This window comes from Octopus sinensis, linkage group LG10, assembly GCF_006345805.1.
Source record: "Octopus sinensis linkage group LG10, ASM634580v1, whole genome shotgun sequence".
NCBI lineage: Eukaryota > Metazoa > Mollusca > Cephalopoda > Octopoda > Octopodidae > Octopus > Octopus sinensis.
Genome location: NC_043006.1, coordinates 36,456,712 through 36,478,371, shown reverse-complemented (window position 1 = coordinate 36,478,371; position 21,660 = coordinate 36,456,712). Strand labels below are relative to the sequence as shown.

General features: G+C 35.4%; 1 protein-coding gene across 2 annotated transcripts in view; it reads right to left on the bottom strand.

Moving 5' to 3' along the window:
- LOC115216534 (disintegrin and metalloproteinase domain-containing protein unc-71-like) overlaps positions 1-21,660 on the bottom strand; it is a 377,864-nt gene that overhangs the window by 157,207 nt on the left and 198,997 nt on the right. The window lies entirely within an intron of this gene.

Genomic DNA, 21,660 nt, shown 5'->3' with positions numbered 1-21,660 from the left:
TTCCAAATTACTCTTAATTTGTGCATGCTTTTGCTACATAGATTGATACATCTTTTCCAGTGGATGAGATATCACCTCTGAGTTAAGTAGTAGTAATAGTAAAAACAATAACAACTAAAAATGTACACATAAAGTAGAAAATTGGATTTGGAGAATCAAACCAAATTCAAGATAAGTAACCCAGCCGAGAAACTGGTTATGAGTTCACACTGTTATTAAATTATGATGTAATGTAATGAGAATATGCAACTGAATATTCAGGATACACAAATAGTAGTATTTCCATTGAAATGCAGAGATAGATAGATAGATACATACATAGGTGTGTGTATGTGGAAAGATAGATAAATAGATAGATTGACTGGAAACTAGATAGACAGACACATACACACACATGTACATGAGCAAAAGTATGGTTGCATGCTTAAAAAATTTGCTCCATAATCATGTCTTACAATGTGGGATCTTTGGCAATTATCTTTTATGATGGCCCCAGGTAGACTAAAGCTTCTTCCATATATATGAATAAATGTGTATGCACATCTGTATGTTTGCATTTGCACTTCTCCAAAGACTGCTAAACTACAAGCAGTGGCATTGTTGACATTCTCTTTGTCAACAAATCACCTGTTAGCTTTGCCTCTATGAAGACATGTAGAATAAGAGATCCTTTACATGAAAAACAGTTATGGCTCAGTAACAGGAAGGGCAACTGACTGTAAAGCAATGCCTCAATAACTCTTGCTAGCATGTAAAAGCAAATGAACTTATTGTAATTATACATGTTACAATATAATATTATATAAATGAACTCTAGGTTAGTTCAAATGTATTTGTGACATATTTTAACTTCTAAAACAAATTCACTGCAGTTTATAGAGGAGAAAAAAGTCCCCACTTATGGTATAAAAAGTGTAAAAACATCTTATCTGTGCAGTGTCTTCCCCTAGCAAAAGCCTAAATGTGTTTGTAGCTCCTTAGCCTTCCTCAGTAGGATATACCAAAGAGATAACCCGGAGCAGATTATAAAGCAGTAGTTTTATCTTTGAACAGTCAATATCACACACACACACACAAAATATATAGTATATATAATGTGTGTGTGTGTGTGTACATTTTCACTGATGTAAGCATTCACACATATACATTCAAACAGATGCACATACATACACACACAACATCTATACATCTTATATGGATTATGGTGCACAAGTATGGAAGACATTACACATGTGATCAGCAGCTGTCCAAAAATGTCAAGTTACTAACTTCTTATAAGCAAACTAGCAATCAACAGCATGACAGTTGTTGCTGAAACAACATACAACACAATCCAAAGGGAGGACATCCTTGGGACAAAAATACAAATAAATATTTCTAACATTGAGTACATTCACAGACTTCAACACAAGGAATATTGGCAGCACATTCCCATCAAACTTCTAATAGATGCAAATGCCAGAAGCCGAGTATAGTTATTTGGTTATAAAATAAATATGTACTGATGTTGCGGTCAATTGCCCAGCAGATGTGAGTGTTTCATTAAAATGTTAGTCACTATTTTGAAACCAACAACCTCTCTATGCAGATTATAAATCAACTTTAGTACTTATAGACATTTGTGAACTTGGTGGTTGTTGAGTCATGCCAGGCCAGATCTGGTTCTTTTGTTTAATGTCTAAGTAACAGTCTCAAAAACTGGGGTTTTCAAATAAAGAAAGGCATCATCCTACATTGATTCTACAAATTCAATCTTTCAGTGGAACACTGAAAATATGAAAGACTTTTCTAAATTTTACCCTGTAGGTCCTTACTACTGTTATCAAAATTCCATTGAAATAGTTTTGTTTCTTATTCAGCAACTAGCATTTTGTTTAGAGAAAAATCTCAGAGATTTCAAAAATAGACACACACACATACACACTGTATTACTTGCACACACACACACACACACACACAAATGCTTATGTTATATTATCTATATATTTTTATTACTACTATCATTATTATTAACAAAGGCATTATTATTATTATTATTATTATTATTATTATTATTATTATTATTACTATTACTATTATTATTATCATTATTCAGAAAGTTAAATCAACTTGTGTCAATGTGAACATGCATATGCATAAAATGAGCAGGGATGTACAGGAACGTTTTGCATATGTATGTGAATGCAGGCGTGTGTATTATTTAGTTGTCATAACTTCTGAAACACCCATTCACTACCCACTGAAAAAAAAAAATGAGACAAAATACCGCACAGATACACACACACACACACACACACACACATGCACGCACGTCTATGATCTGTTGGAATGCACTTTAACATTCATTGCTATTGTTATATTTTCCATGTCTTTGGCAATGTAGAGAATAGGAGTGTAGTATTGGAGCTTATGTGGGAGTGGTATATAGAATTAGGGGAAGATGTTTAGTAATTGTGGTGGTGGAGGTGGTGGCTGTACTACTGCTGTTGTTGCTGAAGATGATTGTAATAGGCTAAGAAAGAAGATGGATGATAAAGTAGCAAAAGGGAAAGAAAAGAAAAACAAAACAAAAATCAGTAAGAGTGGAGGGAACAGGAAGAGAACATCTCTGCCCCTACCTTACTACTTAATCACTTTTTCATCTATCAATCAATCAATCAATCACTTCTTTCTTACTCACTTTCCCCTCACTGTGTCCCTCCTCCTTTCCATTTCTTTCATTCTTCACTTATCTCTCTCCCTCTACTCCATTTTCCTTTCTTTCACTCCTTCCTTCCTTCTTATCACAGATCCTTCTGAAGAATATGGTAAGAAACTTTAAACAATATTCAAGAACCAAAATAATATGTAAGACTCAAACAAGTCCATGGCAACCAACACCTATAGTCTCCCTTAACTATCCATGAATGATGGCAGCAGTGGCAGTGATAAAGGGGGAAACTAAAAAGTATGAAGGTGGGGCAAAGAAGGAAGACATAGGGAAGCAGAGTAGGGAAAGAAATAGAAAAAAGGAGAAGCCATCTATCAGACACCTGACTCATCCATTAAACCCTCCCAGCACCAGCACCTGTTCCAACAACAACAACTACACTCAAAGATAAGTTAATGAGGAAACCTCTATACAGTTGTTCAACTTACAAGAAATATTCAAAACTACTGCCACTGTCATGAAAATGAGACATATTTGATTCTGTGTCTAAAGAATACAGATGACAGTGTCTCCATTTTGAGTGTCTTTGATCATAGGTTTGACGTGGGGACTAGGCCACAACAACATTCAAACCTAAGGGAGACTGTATGCAGTCATTTTATGGTTTCTGTGTCAGTTTTACATTTTAGTTTTGAATTGTTTCAGTATCTTAGTAAGTAAACAGTATTAAGCAATAAGATCTTAATGGGTATGCTAATAAAATATAACATTTCTAGGTTATATGGTAAGAAGTTTGCTTCCCAGCCACATAGCTTCAGCTTTGGTCGTACCACGTGAGGCCTTGGGTACTTATCTATTACTATAATACCCTGACTAGCCAAAACGTAGCAAGTGGGTTTGGTAGATGGAAACTGAAAGAAAGAGAGAGAGAGAGAGAGAGTATGTCACTGTCTCTTTTCCTTGACATCATGTAATAGTTGTCATGCAAGCAGTGTTCTTTATTTCCAATCTTCTGTGAAAAAACATCCCATCATGGAGAAATATTAGCTTACTTGGAAATCGATTAGGGCTGGTTACAAGAAGGGTATCTGTCCATGAGAAAATTCACTTTAATAAAATCTGTGTGGCACATGCAAGCATGGAAAAGTGGACATTAAAATGATGACGATTATGATTTAATGTATTATTATTAAACAAAGCAAAATGTAACATTATTATAGTAATTTAAACTCATTACACACCAATTAGTTTGAACAATAAGCATAACATATACCATTCTACATATGGTCACAGAAAAATAGATAACATTTAATTCTAGATAAAGTACACCCCAAATTTTGGAGTTTAAAAATTTAAAGAAATACAAAGCATGTGTTATACACAAATAAATATGGTAACTCTCTGGAAAGTAACTTGAATGGAAAAATAGCCAATTGACAGTAATATACCTATTTATACATAGTTATTTGATGGTGTACAGTCTTGTTATGAGATGTAGATGGTTTTGATTTTGTGATCATGTTTTGATATGATGGCATGAGATCTAATCAAGCTGCAGTTTGTAACAAAACTGTTCCCAACATAACAAATTCTTAATATTTTTAACATCTTTAGCTCTTTCTTTGATAATGCCTAAATGATGATTTTATCAAACCTTCAAATATATCAAATGCATGTGTGAAAGTGAATATGTAATTGTGAATATTTTGTTTTGTTTCTCCTCCCACCCCACACACATTGCAATAGGTTTGGATGGTTCCACTCCCTCTCTCAGCTCACAGGTGCTATGTAAAACACACTGGTGCTGGTGCTACATGGAATACACTGGTGCTGGTTCCATGCAAAAAGCACCTGTGCTGGTGCCACACAAAATGCACTGGTGCTGGTGCCATGTATAACGTATTGGTGCTGGTGCTACATAAAATGCACCCAATACACTCTGTAAAGCAGCTGGCATCAGAAAGGGCATCCTGCCATAGAAATCATGCCAAAACAGACAATTGGAGCGTGATACACATGCGCGTGCACACGTGCACACACACGAACATTTTTACAAACATTGAAGCATTGAATGAGCAAGTATTTTTTTTAGAAATAAGTACTCTGCTAGAGTTTGAGAGGTACATAGTTCAATTCTCTGTAGTGGCTGCTGGTCACTTTTTCCTGTCTATAGGAGTATTTTTACCAAATTGACTAAGGCTGTTCCCTTAGCTATTCTACTGTGTTCAAGATTTCCTTCGTTTCTGAAAATTACTTTGCAGGGTGGTTGGTGTAAGGAAGGGCATCCAACTAAAAATCCTGCCAAAACAGACACACAAGTCTGGTGCAGGCTTCTGCCTGGCTGGCTCCTATCAAACCATCCCACCCAAGCCAGCATGGCAGGCAGGCATTAAACGATGACGAAATAAGTACATACATATATAAACAAATACACACACATATTTTTTCATGTTATATATACAGGCACACATACATAGATAGACAGACAGACAGATACTTTATTCACTTATTTGACTACTTCAGTTATTGGACTGCAGCCAAGCTGGGGACACCAATCTAGAAATTGTTTAGTCAATCAAATTGACTTAATTATTTGTTTCTTAGCTTGATACTTATTCTATTAGTCATATTTTGCTCAACAACTAAATTATAGGGATGTAAACAAACCATTATTGGGTGGTAAATAGTAAGAGATGAACATATACAAAAAGACACATATACATACATATATGCATAACAGGTTTATGCAGTTCCACACACACACATACACACAGAGAAACACATATTTATAAGTAAATGCATGCATGTGTGTTACATCTAAAAATTCTCTTCCTCCCACCCATCACACCCATACAAATTACAACAAGAGCCACAAGGGAGAGAGACAAAACTTTCGAGAGTCGACATGTGGGAAGAAAGAATCAAGTGTATTCTTTTCTAAATACATTATGACATCACCATAGCTATATCCGGAATTGGTCACAGACAGAGAAAATATGATGATAACAACACATACACATAAATGCACTATTTTAAATAAATAAATAAATAAATAAATATATATATATATAGTCTTAGTTATAAGATTGCATGTAAGAATTATTCATATTTAACTCAGCTGAGACATATTTGCTATCTGATAATTAGTATGCTAATAATCTTTATAGTTATTGAGCTTTTTCTTCTTTAAATGTTATAATATATCATCATCATCTGAATATCCATTTTTCCATGCTTGCATGGGTTAGATGTAGTTATTTTGAGGCAGATTTTCTACAGTTAGATGCCCTGCCTGTTGTTAACCCGCACCTGTTCCCAAGCAAGTATTCACTAAAGCACCATCTGAGGACTAACTGGTTAAGATGGAACAGTAGCTTCCTTCAATAACACACACACACACACACAACAAACATATCATGTATTGGTACTACACATTAGTGGTAAGTTTCTGACAAGCCTACAATACAATATATATTTGATTCTTAGTCATTTAAAGTTACTTCATAACCCCTTGAGATTTCCTCCAATATTCAATAACATGCATACAGAATAATATACAAACAGTAAGACACACTTCTAAGTACAGAGAGTAACATGCACACACACACACACACACACAAATTTACATATATATCGGATAATCTAATATATAGACAATAAATTACAATGATGCATACACAGTAACACACCCATTAGTGTATAGTCAAGTTACTCACACACAGCGTATAAGAATAATATAGACAATAATTCACTAATAAGTCTGTATACAGCCTAATATACACACACAGACATGACTGTACAGTCTATAAGATATACATTACTATACAGACATACAATAATGTACAGACAATGAAATATACATTAATATAGAAACAATAATCACACAGGCACACACACACACACATATTAATATACAGATAGTAAACTCCTACACACTAACATACAAATACACTAATATACAGACAACATTACCACACATACTTTAATATTGATTTTAAATTTTGGTACAAGGCCAGCAATTTTGGGAGATAAAAAGTTGATCACACTGATCACAAAGTTCAACTGGTACTTACATTTATCAAGCCCGAAAGGATGAAAGGCAAAGTTGACCTCAGTGGAATTCGAACTCAGAACACAAATTAAGGTGGTGAGCTGGTAAAATTGTAACCATGCTGGGCTAAATTCTTGGCGGCATTTTGCCTGCCTTTTACATTCTAAGTTCAAATTTCACCAAGATCAACTTTGCTTTTCATCCTTTTGGGTTGATAAAATAAGTACCAGTTGAGCATTGAGGGTTGATGTAAATGACCTAACCCCTTCCAAAGTTGCTGGCCTTGTGTCAAAATTTGAAACCAGTATGCATACAAATTTACTCACAGTGACAATATATATAAAATAATAGACACTTGCATTAATATACAGACAATAAAAGATACTCACATTAATATAAAAACAATAACAGATACTTGCATTAATATAAAGACAATAACAGATATTTGCATTAATATAAAGACAATAACACACATTAATATATTAGACAATAGCATAGATTGATATACAGACAATAACACAATGTACATATACTGTATTACGTTGATATACAAACAAGTAGGCACATAGTATTACAAAATGACATACAGTGATATACACCAATATACAGACACACACACACACACACTGGGGAAACCCTTCCAAGTTTCCATTTCCTCCCGTTTATTCTACAGCCTGTACATTACAACACATATACACCCACCCCTTACAAACCAACCCATCAATCTGTCTATCCCAACACCAACCACCTTATCTATTTGCCTCTCTTTCCTTGCAATACATCATCTCTTCCCCTTCCCATCTCCATTCCAGCTCTCCCCCTCTCTCTCCCATACACTATAATATTCACACACTTGCACATGTATATAAATACAAACATTATGTCAGTTACCACATCACCTTTTACAACCACCACTCTCCATATACTGGTGTAAAGAGAGAAATGAGATAGTATAGGGGAATGAGAGAGAGAGAGAGAGTGTGTGTGTGTGTGTGTAATAACAGACAGATGCATGTACTTTCATGTGTGAGTGATGAGAGACAAAGTATATGTGTTTGTGTGTGATGAGAAACAGAGTGTATGTGTTAGTGTGTATGTATGTGATGAGACAGAGTGTGTTTGTGCATACATATGTGATGAGACAGAGTGTATGTGTTTGTGTGTGATGAGAGACAGAGTGTATGTGTGTATCAGTATTTGCGCGTGTGTGTGTGATGTCATCATTTAACAGTCTAACATCAAACATTGTGTGTATATGTAAGTGGATATGTGTCTCAGTTGCAGTGTGCTTGTGAATGTTTGAGTGTGTGTGCGTGCGTGTGTGTGTTTACTAATTCAGTTTAGTCTAATTTACACAACAATGTTTGTGTCTGTGTCTCACTATGACAGTATGGCTTGTCTGCAGGTATGCAACTAGTGTAGTTTTTGCCATTGTGACATTAGCCGCATAGACGTTTATGTGCACGTGTGTGTGTGTGTGTGTGTTAATGAGTGTGTGAGACTTCCTGCAGACGATATGGCTTTACCAGCCTGATGCGAGTGATGGAGTGACTGAGATTGACTCTATCATTGCAGATTAGCATGAGTCACACCTAGGACTTTGCCATGGAAACGCTGTAGTCATGACAACAGAGACCACCAGTCTTTATATAGTGTGTGTGTGTGTGTGTGTGTGTGTTTGTTTATACACATACATACATATACATAAGTTATCTATGTATTTCATGTGTGTGTGTGTGTGTGTGTGTGTGTGTGTGTGTATACATATATTATATAGGCACACATGGCTGTGTAGTTAAGAAATTCACGTGGCTGTGTGGTAAATAGCTTGCTTACCAGCCACATGGTTTTGGGTTCAGTCCTACTGCATAACACCTTGGGTAAGTATCCTCCACTATAGTTCTAGGCCAATCAAAGTCTTCTAATGGATGGAAACATTCTCTGCCCATTATTTCAGTGAGGGTCATGGCAGTAGAGTTCTCAGGCACATCCCCCATAGAATCATATCAGAAGCAACCATTATGAAACATTCCGGCTGCATTCCCAAGCATGACCAACCAAGACTAATTTCACAGGTCAAATACAAATACAAGCTTAGAGCCTGATGTAAATAAGACCACCAAAGCTGCAATATGACAAAGATGGAAACATCTTGAGTATTTCTAACACTTCTGCACACTAATTCTGTGCTAGACATGATTTTGCCAGGTCTTGCTCTCATCATGTTATGTTTCTGGCAACTCTCCTGTCCTAGCTTGGTGACATTGTCAGTTGTCTCAAAATAGCATATTGCATCAGTAAGGTAGCATGCCCTATGTTTCTGCCTTTACATTCTGAGTTCAAATTCCACTGAGGTTGACTTTGCTTTTCATCCTTTCAGGTTCAATTAATTAAGTACCAGTTGCATACTGGGGGTCACTCTAATTGACTGGTCCCCTCCTCCAAAATTTTGAGTCTTGTGCCTAGAGTAGAAAAGGATATTTAGCTGGTGCATAATATTTCTTACAAAGGTGCTCTTTACTGAATACCTGAAGTATTCAGTAAATATTGAGTGGATATTGGTTTTTATACATGCGTAGGAGCATGTGCCATGCTTTCACTAATTGTTTCACTTCCTATGTAGTTGCAAGCAGACATGATGTCTTTTTGACCCTCTTGCCCTAAACCAATACTCTAATGAAACTGTCACAATGTGTGGAAAGAAAAATAGTTGTATCAACACTCAGTTGACCCTCAGTTCAGCAGAGCAGACTAGAGCTATATGAAATGAAGGGCCTTGCATGAGGAAACAACATACTACCCCATTCAGGGATGAAACCCATGACTTTATGCTCATCAGTCACCCTAACCACTAGGCCACTCACACACACATGTAAATTTATGCACTTTTACAAGTTCTAACCCAAAGGTCTAGCCAAATTGGGGCACTAACTATTCTATTGCTACTATGTCATCCTCTTAGTGAATGAGGGAGTTTGACACCACTCCCCTCAGTTAAACATGTTACCATGATATGAGTTTGTCTGAGATCTCACACAGTAGAATATCAAAATATTTTTCAAATAAATTTATATCCACAGTGTAGATTTAATAATTTTTCAGCAAGTTACTGAAAAGCTATGGGCCTTTGAACTGTAAGCAGTTGCAATATGTGGAACTGAGCTTTTAGGGTGCAGCTAGGACCTTCAAAGATAATAGAATGGCAACCAGTTTGGTGATTGGTAAAGCTAAATACCAAAACTTGGTGCAAACACTTCAAGGAGCTCCCATAAATAAATCACTGCATATCTTTCCTGTCTTAGCTCCAAATGGTTGTCAACATCTCCAGCAGTTTAGTTGTTCACTGAAGCTGTTTTCTGTGGATAGCAATGCTGGATTGCTTCAAGTTCTGCTATGAACAATAGCACAGGCTGCTGAGAACAACTGTTATCCACAGAACTAGCAGAGTTTCTTACTCTTTCATTCCAAATAATCTTGAAATCCATCTTACAGCTCTCTTGTACATTGTTGCCATCTTCGTGATGTGCAAAAGAAATGATGCATCATTACTCATGTGAATGTGTGTGTATACACACAAGAACACTTACGTATATATATACACACGCATATATATATACATGAAAACATATAAACACATGAGCTTGATTAGCTGCTATGTATACACACACACATGCATGTGTAACTATATATATATATATTCAGCATAATTGTCAAATAAAGATCAATAAGGCTACTGTTCAATAAAGTATTCCATATATTGTAATGATAGAGTATATGTTCATTCATTTTTAAAAGTGTCCTTACAAGAATATACCTATTTCAATATATATCATCTCATCTGTGGTTAAGTATCTGACTTCATGAGAATCAATATAAATCAGTCACACTTAAATGCATGTGTAAGTTTAAATGTGTGTGTGTGTGTGTGCATGATCAATACACACATCCAAAGATACTTGTAGAGGGGTAATGTGCATCTGTGTATGTGAGTTTCCTATTTTTAAATTGCTTTATTTGTTTCAGTCATTAGACTGCTAAATTACAAGAATACAAACAAACCAACACCACTTGTCACGCTGAGGCATGAAATAATTTGTGTTTTTAATGGTGAAAGTCAAAGTAGATAGCGCTATAAATAATAGTATGTAAATATCTGTTTCTTTATTGCCCACAGGGGGCTAAACATAGAGGGGACAAACAAGGACAGACAAAGGGATTAAGTTGATTACATTGACCCAGTATGTAACTGGTACTTGTTTAATCGACCCCGAAAGGATGAAAGGCAAAGTTGACATCGGTGGAATTTGAACTCAGTATGCAAAGACAGACGAAATACAGATAAGCATTTTGCTCAGCATGCTAACGTTTCTGCCAGCTTGCCGCCTTAGTATGTAAACAGAATGTAAATATTGGCTTTAAAAACCCTTTGAATAGAAACAGTTGAAGGTAGAACATCTATCATATTTACAGAAGATGTAGGTTCATGCCCCATGGGCAGCCTTCAACTTTTTATATCCATAGGGTTTCTTCCAATCCAATATTTACACATTAATAAGGTGGTGAGCTGACAGAAATGTTAGCACGGTGGGCGAAATGCTTAGTGGTATTTCGTCTGTCTTTACATTTTGAGTTCAAATTCTGCCAAGGTTGACTTTGCCTTTCATCCTTTCAGGTTCGATAAATTAAGTACTAGTTGCATACTGAGGTCGATCTAATCAACTGTCCCCCTCCCCCAAAATTTTGGACCTTGTGCCTAGAGTAGAAAAGGATTTTTATACATTAATATTCATAGCTTTATCTATGTTCCATCTTTAAAAATGAATTTCATATGTGTATTATAAAAGACAGTCTAATGAAACCAATGATCAGTGAAACTTCCAACTCAACATATCAATATTTTTCTTTAACCCTTTCATTACAATATTTTTGTCGAGATACACAGCTGTTATTTCAATAAATTTAGAGAATTGAAGAATTAGATAAATTGACATGAAATTTTGATGGAGGGTTTTTAATTAAGATCACTTTAAACAGGAAGTTAGCATCATAAAACCAGGAGCAGTCTTATGTGGGTTAATATGAAAAATATTAATAATCTAATTAAATGTATTGAGTGATCCTTCAATTAATGGTTGTTTCTATGCACAACACTACGTGTACATATTTAAACATCTGTGTGTGTGTGTGTGTGTGTGTGTGTGTGTGTATTGCAATATTTGTACAATAACTACTATAAAGTCCTCAATGCTAGAGACAGAGCAAAATAAATAAATTAAATTAAGTTGACACAACAATATCAAATTACATTTTACTATGGTTTCAGCTGGCGAATTAGCAAATGTATAATCCTTTCTTTGGATTACACATTTGATAATTTGCCAGTTATAACAACAGTAAACCATAATCATGTACTTTCTTTTCAACTTTATAAACACACACACGTGTGTGCGTACATACATATAGGTGTGGGTGAGTGGCTAGGTGCAGGCGTGGCTGTGGAGTAAGAAGTCTGCTTCCCACCTACATGGTTTTAGATTCAGTTCCACTGTGTGACACCCCAGGCTGACCAAAGCTCTATGAGTGAATTTGGTGGTCAGAACCTGAAAGAAACCTGTCATGTGCGTATGTATGCATGCATTTATGTGTGACTGCCTCCTTGCCTTGACTTTGTGTGACAGTTGTAAATGAGTGTCACTGTCATGCAAGCAGTGTCCTCCACTTCCAATCTTCCATGAAAATATATTTGGTCATGGGAAAATATTATCTTACTTGGAAAGAGGTGAAGGTTGGTGACAGGAAGGGCATCTGGTTGTAGAAAATCCACCTTACCAAATTCTGTCCAATCCATGCAAGCATGAAAAAGTGAGAAGGCACTCTTTGTATTAAGAGGAATTCTAGATTCATGGGGTTTCTTTCCTGGCCAATTCATACATGATAGCTTTACATTTCTTTTCTTTTTTTTTTTTGTAATCTGTTCCCGTAATGTTTCCCCATTCAATATATTTGTGGCATGAATAAAGGGAAGATCATTATTACTTTTATTATTAGCAATACCATAACACTGAAGACTTTTGGTTCCCTTGAGCTACATCTTTGCTTAAAAAAAAATCTTGTTGATCCACACATCACCAGTTTTTCCATAATTCTATTTGAAAGTTTTAGAGTAAAAATAGATTTTGCTACAAGACTGTAAAGACAAAGTGAAAAGTATGAATCAATCAACACACATTTTTCATTCATACACTTGGGAAATTCCTCACATTTTATTTATTTATTTATTTATTTATATATATATATATATATATATACACACACATATATATATATATATATATATAAAATGTGAGGAATTTCCAAAGTTTATGAAAAGTGTGTGTTGACTGATTCACTTTTCACTTTGTCTTTACACACATACACACGCAGTTTTTTTAGGTACTTCTGTTTATGAACAAATAATTTTAGTTCTACTATGCCTCTCTTAGTAAATCATGCCATTAATAAGGTAAAAGAGATCCTAATCTCTGTCTTATGGAGAAATCTTCATAATAGCAGTGAAGACATAAAGAAATATTCCATTTGTAGTCACCAATAATCATAGAAACCATAACATTTTAATTTTACTCGAATGATACCTTTCAATTTTACATCAGTCAACAAACCTCAGGGAAATAACTGAAGTACCACAAAATATCAACAATCAAAGACAACTAGTAAATCTAATAAGACTCTTAACAGGTGAAATTCACACCAGAATAAGAAATAATGCAAGTAACCAAATATTTGAAACCTTTGTTGTGAGATGTGTGAAATATTTAAAGAGAGTAAAACCAAAAACATTTAAAAATAGGGAGGAATTGAAAGTTTATGTAAATATGAATTACAAAACAGAAAGTCTCATTAATTGTATCAAATAGCCACAAGGCAATGAAAAATATATTGGCAAAACAAGATCAAAATTAATACAGTGGGTCAGGGTACATAAGCAGCTAATTAAAGATTCACCTCTTTAAAATGTTCCATGTAGTGAAAATCTAGACATTTGTGCAAATGGAAAATTCAAAATATTACCTTTGTTTCAAAATAAAGAAAGAAAATGATCAACAAAAAAAGGCAAAAGAAGAAGATTTTATATGAGAATTCTAAATTGAAACTGATCTAGAAACAATCAAAACTGCTACTGAAAACAATTTCCTTTATATAGATGATACCATAATGTGTGTTTGAAAAGCTGTAAACAGCGAAAGCACACAATCGAAAAAAAACTTATTTCCAAAAGATTTGTGTCATTTTGTTAAAAATATATAAAAAGATTAAGTAATTCAAGACAATCTTCAGATATTGTGACTATATCAAGAATCTTTTCTAAAACTTTTCCAAATACATATACACACGTATGTACATAAGTACACATATGTTTTTATGTATATATGTTTATACGCACACACACACACGTTTTTATACATGCATGTATGCTATACATACATTATTTCAAGCTGAAACTTCTTGAATTATCACTGAGTATACATACAGATATGCATAATGTATTGTATGTAGAACACAAACTTTTATTGGAGAGGAAATGGTGGACGTGTGTTAGCTGATGCCTGCAAGTGAGGTGGCCGTGCTGTTATAGACATTTACTATGTATGACTGGCACTTGCTGGGTAAAGAAGTAGTTAAATAGTTTAGCAATGGAAAAGACAGCCATCTAATCATAAAATAACAACAACAACAACATGAAAATAAAAATAATATGCAAACATTTAAATATGTAAAATATTTCTGGAAGGAAAAAGTGTTATAATGTAGTAAAGGAAATCACACATAAATACACATGTGTAGTCACACACACACACACAAATATACTTGCATACACATGTTCATGAATAAATCAATGGAATGGTTTTTCATAAAATCACATAACTTATTCATGATACCACCTAATGAACAGTTATGATATTAAATGGGATATGAAACCTGCTAACAAGTAAACAAAGTTAACTACACTGAATGTGGATATCATAATCACAATACAGAGCAACTGTAGTGGATATGGAGAATGTGAGAGTGAGTGGGTGAGAAAGATTAAAGAGAGAGAGGGACAGTGTGTGAGAGTGATGAGAGAGAGCAGGGAGAAAGTGAAAGAGTAAGAGGCAAAGAAAAGAGTGAGGGAGAAACAGTGAGTGAGAGAGAGAGAGGAAGAATGATAGAGATTGATAAGGTGGGTAGAGAGATGAAAACATACATAAATACACAAACATATAGACAAATAGATGGCAAGACATGGAAAGAGATGTATAGAAATATAGATACATAGGAAAAACATGTAGATTGACATGAGTAGAGAGGTGTAGTCAAATAGAGAAGCAATAAAAAGATAGATAGAAAAACAAATAACAGATATATAGACATGAAAAGTCATAGAAAATGAATGAAAGATATATATATATATACATCTTAATATACATGAAATATAATCTGACATAATGTACATGTATGTGCACACACACAAACATACAATTGGTAAGTAAAGCTACCTCATTTGCACATCTCAAAAGCTAATATTATCGAAGAATGCCATAGAAAGCGATTAGATTCATTGAAAATCAGGGATTTTGCGCCTCTGTTGTTTAACTATTGATCTATTGATTTACTATTAATTTGAGGTACTTATCCAGTTTGTCTGACTGATAAATTTGTGTAAATGTGGCTGGTGAGTTTGTTGTAGTAGTTAGTGGTGGCAGTAGTAGTGATGAAGGAAAAAAACAGAACCGAGGAAAGAATGAGAAATTGAAAATGAAGAGAATTTGTGTGACAGGGAGGGAGAAAAGAGAAACATATTTGAAAGAAGAGATACTGATAAGGAAACTAAGACAGACATTGAAACTGAATTAATGGTATATATATATAAAGAATATGAGCGGTTTAGTTCACTTGTGATCTAAACAAATAGGTATGCTTGGTAAGTGCTATAATTGGTCGACCATTAGGTTCCAAGATCACAGCTAAGGCTGGATCTAAGGATCTGTGTTAGGTTCCATTATAGCAAGTATATATTATTTTAATGGAAAAATCAAAACCAAGGCAGAATGAGTATCTCAAGTCATTCAGAATAATTAAATTAAGGTAAGGTGAATTTGAAGTCTTACAGCCGCTTCTGGGATAACCCAAGTGGTTATTCTCCTGCATATATATTTCTCTAACTACTTTTACTCTTTATTCTTTTATCTTACTACTTTATTCTTTTGCTTTACTCCTTATAAACTGTGAATTTTATTCCTTGTAAACTGTAAATTTTCCCTGTCTAAAATATTCATACCTTGTCACTGATGACAGAATACCTAGTGCACAGACTGCTAACCAACCACTTGGGTTATCCCAGAAATGGCTGTAAGACTTCAAATTCACTTTACCCTAATTAAATTATTTTAAATGACTTGAGACACTTGTTCTGCCTTGGTTTTGATTCTTGGCCCTTGTGCCGGAGGCACATAAAAGCACCCGCTACACTCTTGGAGTGGTTGGCACTAGGAAGGGCATCCAGCTGTAGAAACTCTGCCAGATCAGATTGGAGCCTGGTGCAGCCATCTGGCTTGCCAGTCCTCAGTCAAACCATTCAACCCATGCCAACATGGAAAGCGTACGTTAAACGATGATGATGATATATATATGTATGTATGTATGTATATATATGAGTGAGAGTAAATGCATGATTGTGACTCCCTTTCTTTGACATAGTTTGGTGATTGTGAATGGGTGTTACTATCATACAAGCACTATTATTCATTTCCAATATATTCTGCAAAAACAGGGCTAGTCATAGGGAAGTATTACCTAACTTAGACACAGGTGAGGACTAGCAACAAAAAGGACATCTGACTGTAAATATGTGCCTCAATAAATGCCATCTGACACATAAAAGCATGGAAAAGTAGATGTTTCAATGATAATGATAGTAAGACAGAGAAACTGAATTAAGGATAAGGATACTAAGAATTAATGAAGGTCTATAGTAACTTAGTGGTTAGAGGGCTGGGCTCACAATCATAAGTTTGGATATTTGATTCTAGAACTGGCTAATGCATTGTGTTCTTGAGCAAGGCACTGTATTTCACATTACTACAATCCACTCAGCTGAAAATGAGATATGAGTGCTAACTAGGGGAAGAAGTTAACTAGCCTATAGATTGATATCCTCTTCTGAAGTCTTACACTAAAGTCATCTAAACACCTTGAAAATCGGGGGATGGTCTGGCCTCATGAGCCAGTAGGCTTGAAGCACACTTATACTGAGTGATGGATAGATAGAGATAAAGAGAGAGAGGGGGGGATTGTGTAAATATATAAGCATGAAAGACAGTGGAATTGGATGAGAGAAAGGAAAGAAGCAGAGGAAAAGAGGAAAAGAAAAGAGAAATGAAACCTAATTTAGTTGTTATAAATGATTTTTTGATTAACTGTGAAAGAGCAGCAGTAAACTAAATACTTCAAGTGTTGGGGTTAATCGCACGAAGAGTTCAACACTGTCATTATGTAATATAATCCATAAGGTTCAGTGTGTGTGTGTGTGTGTGTGTGTGTGTGCATGCACATTTGTGTATATGCGTGTGCAAGTTCAAAAATTAAAAAAGATGTTAGGAAAAAGTAATACAAAATGAAAGAAACAATTTTGAGGAGGCAAAATCATCGTAAGACAAGAGGGTGGCAATGAAATGTGTTTGCTGAGAGAAGGAGAAAGAAAGAGAGAGAGATAGAGAGACAGACAGACAGAGGGAGAGGGAGAGCAAAAGAAAATGTAAAAGAGGAAAACATTGAGTAAACAGGAATGGAAAAGACTGACATTGCCAATAAGAGAGAGATAACATTAAACAGACTGAGTACTGTGACACAAGAAGAGAAACCAACAGATGAGAGAGGCCAACATATCATATGACCGACTGACAAGAGAAAGAAACTATGTTATTATCTTATGTATCTTAAAGACACAGGTATAGCTGTATAGTTAAGAAGCTTAAGAAACCACATGTTTTGAAGTTCAGTCCCACTGTGTGGCATCTGGGGTAAGTGTCTTCTATAGCTCTGGGCTAATCAATACCCTTTGAATAAATTTAATAAATGGAAACTGTATGGAAACCTGTCATAAGTTGGTTATACTTTCTACAATACACAAGCTATTTTGACAATTTGAATACAATTCCTAATATTTAATTTATCATCGTCATCATCATCGTTTAACATCCATTTTCTGAGCTGGCATAGGTTGGACAGTTTGACTGAGGTCTGGAAAGCCAGCGGCTGCACCAAGATTCAATCTGATCTGGTAATGTTTCTACAGCAGGATGCCCTTCCTAACACCAACCACTCCAAGGGTGTAGTGGGTGCTTTTTATGTGCCACCAGCACAGGAGCCAGTCAGGTGTGCCTGGCATCGATCATGTTCAGATAGTGCTTTTACATTCCACTGGCACAGGAGTCAGTCAGGGAGCACAGGCATTGGCCACATTCGGATGCTGTTTACATGCCATTGGAGCCAGTCAGGCGGCCCTGGCATTGATCACGTTCAGCTAGTGCTTATGTGCCACTAGCACGGTAGCTAGTCAGGAGATACTGTTTGGCCACATTCGGATGGTGCTTTTTATGTGCCACTGGCTCAGGAGCCAGTCAGGGGCACAGACCACAGCTATGATTTTGGTTCTACTTAACTCAATAATAGGATTTTTAGATATCAAATGGTCATAATGGTCCACCTGAGTAAAACAGGTAACAAAGGGGTCTATAGGTAGAAAAATGATTGAGAACCACTAGTTTAGTCAAATAAATCAACACCAGCACTTAATTTTTAAGTCTGGTGCTTATTCTATTGGTCTCTTTTGCCTAACCACGAAGTTATGGGGATGTAAACAAACCAACACCTGTTGTAAAACATACTCCTCCACACACACATGATGGGGTTTTGCAGTTTTCATCTCCCAAATTCACTCACAAGCTATGAATCCGTCTGGCACTATGGTAGAAGCCACTTGCCCAAAGTACTGTGCAGTGGAACTGAATCTGAAATCACATGGTTGCAAAGCAGATTTCTTAACCACATGGCCAATTCAGTTAAAACAAATGATAAGTAGATTGATTAACTGAATCAATGTTGAGCTTTTCATATTTCCTGACAGTGCCTGGTTTGCACGAAAAGAAATCAATGCCATAATTATAAAGGTAGCAAGATATGTGGTCAAAAGCTCAGCTGATGCTACTTTGGCATGTGGTCTACATGGGAGATTGCTTTAGGTTACTTTTTAGTTTACTTTGTATTAGTGCTACCTTCCATGTCATCTACATGAGCAAATTTACTTTCGTGGGTGATCTATATGCTTATTTTAATTATATTGTTTTCTTATTATCAAACTGGTAAGAATTTTTAAAAAATACATTTACAATTCTAAGTATGTACAAAATAATTTAAAAGGTAACCTAAAGTAATCTCTCTTGTAGATCACATGCCAAAGTAGCACTGCTTAGCCTCACTCAGTGTGTAATATTTCCTTCCTTATACTAAACCAAGAGGCTATTTGTAAAGAAGATTCTACACTAACTTGGTTAACTGTTATATGAGGGTGCATGCATGTATAGGAGTGGTGAGTGGATACATATATAGGAGTGGTGAGTGCATACATATATAGGAGTGATGAGTGGATGTGGTTTGTTACCTTTTACTTGTTCAGTCATTGAACCGTAGCCATTAGTGGGGCACTGCCTGGAAGGATTTTCTGTTGAATAAAACCACCCCTGTACTATTGTTCTTTTAAAGCCCGGTACTTATTCTATCAGTCTCTTTAGCTGGACTGCTAAGTTACAGGGATATAAAAAAAACTAAATACTTGACAACACCAGTTGTCAAGTAGTAAGGGGAAGAAACATGCACACACAGAGGCTTCTTCCAGTTTCTATCTACCAGATCCACTCACAAAACTTTGGCTGGCCTGAGGCTAAAGTAGAACACACTTACCCAAGGTGCCGTACAGTGTGACTGAACCCAGAACTATGTGTTTGGGGACAGCCTTCTACACAGTTTCTATCTACCAAATTCATTCACAAAGCTTTGGTTAGCCTGGCTATAGTAGGAAACACTTGCTCATATATTATATAATGCATATATTTATGTATGAGACACAGTTTAGGTTTGTGCCAAGACAGAGTACCACTGAGGTCCTATTCTTCATGACACAACTAAGGCATTATTGTTTATATACCAGTTCTCATTCCCCTAAACACACACCTAATCAGACATATTTCACTATATTATTGCACTATTTCGAATTGAGACAGAGGACAAGTGCCACTCAACTAAACTGACTTTACACTCTATTAACTATACAATTATATTTAAGCAGAAATCAATTCTCTTCCACTTTGCTTAAGTAATTAGAAACAAATCCTAAGTTGATTTATTAATGAGCTATGATTATAAGTATTTGTTAATGAGCTAGTTTCTAGAGAATATACTATACATCCTTACATAAGTTTACGCATGCACATGCATGTGTGCACGCACACACATACAATTTATATGCATATATCTATACATATCAATTACAGCAAATCACATATAAACATAAAATACATGTGAACAAAGAAATAAAAATGTAAGATAAATAATTAGGTAATATTATACATCATACAATATTATACAATATTCATTATGTATAATGTACTTTACTGTTAACAAAAGGATGGCAATTCAATTTTCTCCCCCAATCATCAGGATTGCTTTCTGGGTATTTCTTTCTCTTTATGCCTGTTTCTTTACATACATTCTTATTAATACATACTTTGAAGAAAATTTGTTTACAACAAATCAATGTTGTATGTTAACAATGAGAAAACCAAGAGTAATAAACCTAATTTGTTTTCTGTTTAATACCACAGCCAGGACCTTGAGGGTGGTTAGCAGTCTCTAATCAGATAGAAGCATTCAAATAACTCAAAATTTGTGGGTGCAATGCTTTCATGAGTCATGTTTATTTCACTTACACATCCACTTCAATCTTGAGGGCCCCAAGATAATGCCATAGGTGCTGCTGCCCTTCTCTCTCTTACTGGTGGCAATGGTAACAAGTAAGAAATGTCATTGTTAGACATCACTTAGACAAAGATATACTTGCATTGAGCTAGATCTGTATTATATGTGTGACCATTCTTTGATTATGCATATCCATATCATATAATTTATAGTCACAAATTGGTTCCAATTTTGAAGATATTAGGGAGCTCCTTAATGGAGATTCGCAATGATGCTATACTGAGCTGGTGAAGTATTGCATAAAGTTTTCTTGTCTCAAGCGTCCTCACTATTCAACAAAAATTACACATGTACACATTTACCACTGCAAGGACTGCCACTCCACCAGCACCATCAATACTTTGCTAAACTATATCACTTGTGCTTATCTTCTCTATGTACTTCACTTTTTCAAAGTGTTCACTGCTGCAGAAGTACTGTTCTTCTTCACCATCTGGTAATGAATCCTGCAATTTGTTAATCTTGGTTTTTGTTTTAAATTCAATGACTGTGTTGAAAGTGTGTATGTGTGTGTGAGAGAGAGAGAGAGAGAGAGAGAGAGAGAGAGAGAGAGAGAGAGAGAGAGAGAGAGAGAGAGAGAGAGAGAGAGAGAGAGAGAGAGAGAGAGGGAGCACATGTATACACACAATATGACTGTGGCATGTTCCTCCCAACATCTACCCTGCTTAAGAATTTCTCATTTAAGAGAGACTGTGGATATAATGTATCTAGAGTTGACTTCAACATTTTCTGTTCTTACAAGAAGAGCTTTCATCCAACAGAGAATGTTAGATTGCAGTTATTTGTTATCTTTGACAGGCATCATAGACCCACATTTACAGGGAAAGAATTCTCTTGCATGAAAAAGGTTGTAGCTGACAAAGGTTGCTAGCAAAACAGGTTTATT